The 6577-nt window shown below is 48.7% G+C and overlaps 1 pseudogene; it reads right to left on the bottom strand.

The window, feature by feature from the left end:
• Positions 1 to 2725: 2725 nt before the first annotated feature.
• LOC144581379 (XK-related protein 6 pseudogene) lies at positions 2726 to 3591 on the bottom strand (annotated as a pseudogene).
• Positions 3592 to 6577: the final 2986 nt, after the last annotated feature.

Below are 6577 nucleotides of genomic sequence, written 5' to 3'. Positions count from 1 at the left end.
CTAGTTTTTGTATTTTTTTGGTAGAGATGAGGTTTTAGCATTTGACCAGGCTAGTCTCGAACTCCTGACCTCAAGCGATCTACCCACCTCAGCCTTCCAAAGTGCTGGGATTACAGGCGTGTGCTGACATGCACCCAGCCTAAAATGTTCTTCATGCAGGACAATCAGCAAAGCTTCAGGATTCAGAAACAGATCGATGTCGTTTTCAATGTCAGTAGGTTCTGTATTAATCAGTACGTTGATAGTCTGAGGGGCTCACAGGAAGATTCTTTTTTTTTTTTTTAAATATTTTCTCTAATATCTAATATATCTATTTTTAGCTAAGTTAATCTTTGAGCCATACACCCATTCAGAACATACCAGAACAAAATCAAATTCATTGTTAGGAAATATATCAGTACTTCCAAAGATCACATGCCACTACCTGTAAGATACTGCAGCCCACTAGTATGAGCTGCCCAACCTCAGAACACCCACAGCTCCAGGCCATGTGTGCACCAGCTCCTCCTTCCCAGGAAAGTCACTTCCTTCACTGAGAGCACTTTAAGAGAGTTCTGGGTGAGTTTGTCCCCCAACCCCACCACCACTTCTTATTCTTAGGCTCTGAAGTCGTTCCCTCTTGGGTCTCTTTCATTTGTGCTCACAGTTTTCAGAATCTAAGATGGTCTTTAAAATATTCATTCCACTAGGGACCAAGTTTTCACCTGCCTGGTTAATTCCTTCTGGGTGTATCAAATGGCTGGGCCCAGTCAATATTGTGGCTAGAATTGACTAAGAGGAAACACCTCTCTTGATGAAAGTATCATAGAATGAAAGTTTCTTCTAAAAGCCAGCTAAATGAGAAAGCAACTAAACAGGCAACAGAGGCTCAGATTAAAATTTAACATGACTTTTAAAAACCTATTTAATGTGGGTTTTTTTGTTTTTACTTTTGAGATGGAGTCTCACTCTGTCACCCAGGCTGGAGTACAGTGGCACAATCTCAGCTCACTGCAGCCTCCACCTACTGGGTTCAAGCGATTCTCCTGCCTCAGACTCCTAAATAGCTGGGATTACAGGTAGCTGCCACCACACTTGGCTAATTTTTATATTTTTGGTAGAGACGGGGTTTCACTAAGTTGGCCAGACTGGTCTTGAACTCCTGACCTCAAGTGATCAGCCCACCTCAGCCTCCCAAAGTGCTGAGATTACAGGCATGAGCCATCACACCTGGTCTTTAAAAACCTACTTAATGTTTTCACTGTGCCTTCTATTAAATACGTATCAGTCAATTTCTCTTAAAACAAGCAAAGCAAAAAGGGGGCCAAGGGTATTGAGGTAAACTCTTCAGCTTCCAAAAGCCGTCCACTAGAAATGTCATGAAAACTTCTGCTACACACTAGTTTCAGGAATACTGGACCATCCACCAACAATGAAACTTCCAATAAACTAATACATGAACACTCCCCTGAGCGTCTACTCAGTCTCTATAGTGCCTTGCCTTCTCTTCAGCCTTTTCCCTGGATCCATTTCCAAGTTGCTCGGAATGTCATCTTAAAAATCAGTCTTCCCTGTTTTGGTCAATAATTTGACCATCATATGTATCTGCCCTAGAATGTTCCTCAAGTCTCTTAGGCCCAGGAACAGGTAAGAAAAAAGATAACCACTCAAAGACTCTCTGACTCTCCTATCAGATACAAATTCTCATTAATTCCAATGGCCGAGAACACACTAGTCTACATTCTGAAAGCAGTCCACAGTTTAAAATATCATGTTCAGTTACATGGAATACACTCAACTTTCAATTTTTTTTAAGAGTAAATAACCTTTCCTGGAGATTAAAGTTTTTTTCCTTCTCTTCCCTTTCATTCATACTGCCTACCTTTTGGCCACTAATTTTGCATTAATTCATTCACCCAATAACAGAAAGGGGTGGCTGTTGCGGGGGCAAACTGAACAACTCCTTTTCCCTCCTCATTAGTACTTCTGTCCTACATAATAATGTCTCCATTTGAAAGCTGGTAGCATTGTGCCACAAGTAGATTTGGATATAATCTGGGTAGACTTGGCATATTCTAATGCATTCCATTCTGAGACCAGTTCCAGGTTGGAATTTTGTCATTACTGCCTTAAGAATTGTCATTTGATGATTTCTTTTTTCCTAAAAATAACTACCTCTAAGTAATTTACACTGCAAGCAGACAGAAAAGAATAGCCACAGGAAGAATTACATAAACTACCTGAAAAAACTGAGGTTCATAAGAACCCCAAAACCGGGCTGGCCGCGGTGGCTCACGCCTGTAATCCCAGCACTTTAGGAGGCCGAGGAGGGTGGATCACGAGGTCAAGAGATCGAGAACATCTTGGTCAATATGGTGAAACCCCATCTCTACTAAAAATACAAAAATTAGCTGGGCATGGTGGCACGTGCCTGTAATCCCAGTTACTCAGGAGGCTGAGGCAGGAGAATTGCCTGAACCCAGAAGGCGGAAGTTGCGGTGAGCCGAGATCACGCCATTGCACTCCAGCCTGGGTAACAAGAGCGAAACTCCGTCTAAAAAAAAAAAAAAAGAACCCCAAAACCTTCAAAAGGTAACTGTCTCCAAAGTATGACACTAATACAGATAGCTGATAATTTGAGACATGCATGTCAACCCAGAAGTACAACATCATAATTATCTGTTATTATATATTTACTGAAATCTACTGATCAATCTAGTAAGTTGCAAAACAACATAATTTCCAGAGTTCCTAAATATTTCCAATATATTGAAATTAGGGATCCAAGTTGCTGAACATGCCATCACCAAAAAAAATTTGCAAACCTTCTAGTCAGAAATCAGATGACCTCAAAACAACCTCATTTCAGTGAAAGCCTCATGTCTTTCACTGAGAGCTCCACACCTGCCCTATCTGCAGCAGGTGGATGACCGACTGCCAGATCCACACGAAGAGGCGGCACAGGCGCCGCGCCCCCGGCGTGGCAGAGACAGCCGCGCCGTAGCCGTAGCCGGCCCCCATCCTGAGGGGCCCCCGGCTGCTGAGCCCCTCCACGGCGCTCAGCCCGCCGCCCGTGTAGTACTGCACTAACCAGCGGAAGCTCAGGCTCTGCACCAGCAGCGACCGCACCAGCACGAAGAAGAGGGTCAGCCCGAAGTAGACATAGTCCCCCTTGTGGTAGTAGTCGAGGGCCAGCCACAGGTCGGTGTCCACGTTCCCGAGGAACCGGAGCAGCGCCAGCACGATCCACAGGCAGTCGAGTCACGGCCGCTCCACCTGCGGCGGCTGCGGCCGCGCGGCCGAGTGCGTCGAAGTTTGGCAGTCGGCGCCGGGGGCCGCGGGAGGCTGCAGCGGCTGGTCCCCCCGTTGGCGGCGGCGCTGCGGCGCGGCTTCCTGCCCAGGAGGGAGCGCAGGCAGGCGGAGCGGCAGCCCCAGTAGCGCGAGGAGGTGTTGCAGCAGTGGCAGATGTGCAGCGAGCTGCTCTCGCCGGGCTCGCTGCCGTCGCCGCCGCTGCCCACCGCCTCGTCCAGGTTGTGCAGCTGAGCGAAGCCCCCCAGGCCACCACCATCGGATTTAGCCGCCATCTTGACTCTCTTTCCAGCTCCGGAGGTTGGAGGGGGAGGGACGGCGCGGGCGGGGGAAGAAGGCACGGAACGGGGAGGGGGGGAAACGAATGGAGAGGAAGAGGGGCGGGGAGGAAGCGGGAGACAGGAAGATGCTTTAATCTTCCTGTGACAGTATGTAAGCCCTGAGTCTTAAGACCTTCCCCTTCCCCGGTGGTTAATTTGGAAGTATGCCAAATGTATCCTGAAGATTACCAATGAGAAGATCAAAGATGAGCATGGGCCTGATGATAATGCTGGTGACTGGCATGGAGGTGAATTCCACCTAGGGAGGACCCCAGCCAGCAAGCCTGGCAGTGGGTCCACAGGGAGTGGGCTGCATTGTTCAGGTGGGCCTGAGCGGAAGAGTAGTGGAAACTGGAAGAGGAGTAAGGTTGCCAGACAAAATGTAGAACACCCCGTTAAATGTGAATTTCAGGTAACAATTTTTTTTTAGATGGAGTCTCGCCCTGTCGCCTAGGCTGGAATGCAGTGACTCGGTCTTGGCTCACTGCAACCTGTCTCCCAGGGTCAAGCAATTCTCCTGCCTCAGCCTCCTGAGAGCTTGGATTACAGGCGCATGCCACCACCACCTCGCTAATTTTTGTATTTCTAGAAGAGATTGGGTTTCACCATGTTGGTCAGTCTGTTCTTGAACTCCTGACCTCAAGTGATCCACACACCTCGGCCTCCCAAAGTGCTAGGATTACAGGCGTGAGCCACTGCACCCAGCCCGGTAACATAATTTTTAAGTGTAAAAATGGTATAAATAAATAACTGGTTACTGCCGGGCGCGGCGACTCACCTATAATATTACCCAGCAATTTGGGAAGCAGAAATGGGAGGATTGCTTGAGGCCAGAAGTTCAAGACCAGCCTGGGAGGCCGGGTGCACTGTTTTACACCTGTAATCCCAGCATTTTGGGAGGCCGAGGCCCGTGGATCACTTTCGGTCAGGAATTCGAGGTTTGAGACCAGCCTGATCAACATAGAGAAACTCCATTTCTACAAAAAAAAAAAAAAAAAAATGAGCCGGGCGTGATGGCGCATGCCAGTAATCCCAGCTACTCCGGAGGCTGAGGCAGGAGAATCTCTTGAACCCGGGAGGTGGAGGTTGCAGTAAGCCGGGATTGTGCCATTGCACTCCAGCCTGGACAATGAAACTCCGTTGAGAGAGAGAGAGAGAGAGAGAGAGAGAGAGAGAGAGAGAGAGAGAGAGAGAAGGAAAAAGAGACCAGCCTGGTTACAAAGGGAAAACTTATCTCTACAAAAAATTAGTGGGGCAGACGCTGAGGCTGGAGCATTGCCTGAACCCAGAAAGTCCAGGATACAGTCAGCCCTGATGGTGCCACTGCACTCCAGCCTGGGTGACAGAGCAAGACCTTGTCTCAAAAAAACACGAAAAAGAAAGAAAAAGAAAAACTGGTTATCTGCAGTTGCAATTTACCTGAGTATTCTGTATTTTTCTTTGCTAAATGAGCGCACTTGACGAGGCACACTGAACAAGTGGACGGTGGGCGGGGGTGGAACACAGTAGGGTAGCAAGTGTCTTCCTCGGTACCTGGCCCCAGAAACCCACACTGGCCGTCATTCTGCACAAAGAGGAAGTTGAATCACCTGCGGTGCCTGGAGCTGAGGAAGAAGGCAGGTGCCGGTCTTTTCCCAGGGCCCCTCCTCCTCAGCACCGCCAAGCACTAGCTGCCCATCTTCTCCGTCCCTGCCCTGCAGGCAGCCGGCTCCGCGCTCCGCAGCGGCATCCCCAAGCCGGAGTGGGAGAGCGCGCGGGCCCGCGCCTGGTTTCCTTCTCCCCCTCTGATGGCTCCCTCCAAGGGTCTTGTGGGTCCCCCTCCTCCTTTTCCTGCAGCCACATCTGGCAGCCTTGACCTTGAACCCTGTTCTCTGTTCTCCTCAGACCATCTCGTCCCATTCCGGGCTTCCATACGTGGAGGACTTCAGCAGGGCATTTAAACCCTGTTTCGACTTGCTTTACTGCATATCCTCTCATGCTCGCCCCACTCTCCTCCATCTCTCTCCCCTCCCTTTCTCCTTTCCACTCTCCTGTTCACAAAACTGCTCAAAAATTTATCTTGGATTCCCTAGGAAATGCATAGAAACAATCACTCTTCCAACACCACAAAATAAAACTGCCCACTGCTGAACCTACACTGGGTAAAATTTATGATTAATTTTTTTGTAAGAGATGGGGTCTCGCTATGTTATCCAGGCTGCAGTGCACTGGCTATTCACAGGCGCCATCCCACTATTGGTCAGCACGGGAGTTTTGACCTGCTCTGTTTCCAACCTGGGCCGGTTCACCCCTCCTTAGGCAACCTGGTGGCTCCCCGTTCCCGGGAGGTCACCATATTGATGCCGAACTTAGTGCAGACACCCAATCGGCATAGCGCACTACAGCCCAGAACTCCTGGGCTCAAGCGATCCTCCCGCCTCAGCCTCCCGAGTGGCTGGGACTACAGGCACGCACCACCGCGCCCGGCGATTAATTTTTAAATGACAGAAAAGCCAAATTTCTTTAAATAACTTAGATTTGTAAAATCCGATCCAAGAGACTGGGGCTTGGTAGAAACGATGGCTGCAAAAGGAAATGCAAACAGATGATGAAGAAATCAATTTTGTTTAAAAATGGAATCAGGCCGGGCTCCGTGGCTCACACCTGTAATCCCAGCGCTTTGGGAGGCTGAGGCCGGTGGATCACCTGAGGTCAGGAGTTCGAGACCAGCATGGCCAACATGGGAGAAACCCCATCTCTACTAAAAATACAAAAATTAGCCAGGCATGGTGGCACATGCCTGTAATCCCAGCTACTGGGGAGGGTGAGGCGGAGAATTGCTTGGACCTGGGAGGTGGAAGTTGCAGTGAGCTGAGATGGAGCCACTGCACTCCAGCCTTTCTCCAAAAAAAAAAAAAAAAAAAAAAAGATTCTAATTAAATTTAATTAAAATTCAAATTAAATTCAAATTAAAAATCAAATTAAATTGA

This window comes from Callithrix jacchus, chromosome 2 (assembly GCF_049354715.1).
Source record: "Callithrix jacchus isolate 240 chromosome 2, calJac240_pri, whole genome shotgun sequence".
NCBI lineage: Eukaryota > Metazoa > Chordata > Mammalia > Primates > Cebidae > Callithrix > Callithrix jacchus.
The sequence above is the reverse complement of the archived record's forward strand: the minus strand, read 5'-3'. Positions and strand labels throughout refer to the sequence as shown.